This window comes from Mus caroli, chromosome 11 (genome assembly GCF_900094665.2).
Source record: "Mus caroli chromosome 11, CAROLI_EIJ_v1.1, whole genome shotgun sequence".
In the NCBI taxonomy this organism is placed as follows: Eukaryota; Metazoa; Chordata; class Mammalia; order Rodentia; family Muridae; genus Mus; species Mus caroli.
In genome coordinates, this window is record NC_034580.1 from 70306092 (window position 1) to 70307469 (window position 1378).

At 41.3% G+C, this 1378-nt stretch overlaps 1 protein-coding gene across 4 annotated transcripts in view; it reads left to right on the forward strand.

The window, feature by feature from the left end:
* Smyd4 (SET and MYND domain containing 4) overlaps nt 1-1378 on the forward strand; it is a 49233-nt gene that overhangs the window by 28835 nt on the left and 19020 nt on the right. The gene's annotated exons all lie outside the window — the stretch shown is intronic.

Genomic DNA, 1378 nt, shown 5'->3' on the forward strand with positions numbered 1-1378 from the left:
AACCAAAAAAGGGCTGGCGAGATGGCTCAGTGGTTAAGAGCGCCAACTGCTCTTCCTAAGGTCCAGAGTTCAAATCCCAGCAACCACATGGTGGCTCACAACCATCCGTAATGAAATCTGATGCTCTCTTCTGGAGTGTCTGAAGACAGCTGCAGTGTACTTACATATAATAAAATAAATAAATTAAAAAAAAAAAAATATATATATATATATATATATATATATATATGGTGTTGTTTCTTTTCCTGTCCCCTAGTTTAGTCTCACTTCCAGCCCCATAATCTACCTTGTTAAATAATATACTGTATATAAGGCATATGTAGGTGAATAAAAACAGCCTAGTATGGTGGCGTTAACCTCAGGTTACTTGAAAACTGCTCTTGCAGAGAACATGACTTTGGCTCCGAAAGCCTTCCTGGAATTCCAGCTCCAAGGGATGCAGTGCCTCTGGCATCCTTGGGTACGTCACTCATGTGGACAAATACACATTTGGTTTTTAATCTTAGGAACTCCAAGTGGGCCAATGAGATGGCTCCATGTATAAAGGCAGTTATGCAAAGTCCTGGATGACATGAGTTCAGTCTTCAGATTCTGCAAGATAATAGGAGAGGACCAACCCCTGCGAGTTGTCCTCTGACCTCAGTACACATGTCATGGTCTGTGTGTAGTATGCACATGCACAGAAGTCCCAGCACTCGGGAGGCAGAGGCAGGAGGATCTCTGAGTTTGAGGCCAGCCTGGTCTACAAAGCAAATTACAGGACAGCCAGGGCTATTCAAAGAAACTCTGTTTTGAAAAACAAAACAGGGGTTGGGGATTTAGCTCAGTGGTAGAGCGCTTGCCTAGCAAGCGCAAGGCCCTGGGTTCAGTCCTCAACTCTGGAAAGAAAAATAAAAAGAAAGAAAGAAAGACAAAACAAAGCAAAACTAAATAAAATACATACAATATATTAAATTGTAAGACTTGAGGGCATAGATCAGTGTTATAATGCTTACCTGGCATGCGTAAAACTCTGGCTCTAAACCTAGCACCCACTGCAAAGCATTTGCTAAATTATATTGCTAGTTGTCAGACTGCTGTGTACCTTCACTAGCAACGTAATGAGAATGTTCACCATCCCACTCCGTTGTCAAGTAATCTGTTCTTGGTTTTATTTTTCTTTGCCAAATTGATGGGTGAAAAAGTATTTCAGCTAGCCTAGAGCACACAGAGAACTCTCTTTATGGACTCAGGTTTCTTATCCTTTTATGATCTCCAGAGGTTTGTTTTTGTGGGTTTATTAGGGTTTTTTTTTTTTTTTTTTTTTTTTGGTTTTTCGAGACAGGGTTTCTCTGTGTAGCCCTGGCTGTCCTGGCACTCACTTTGTAGACCAGGCTGG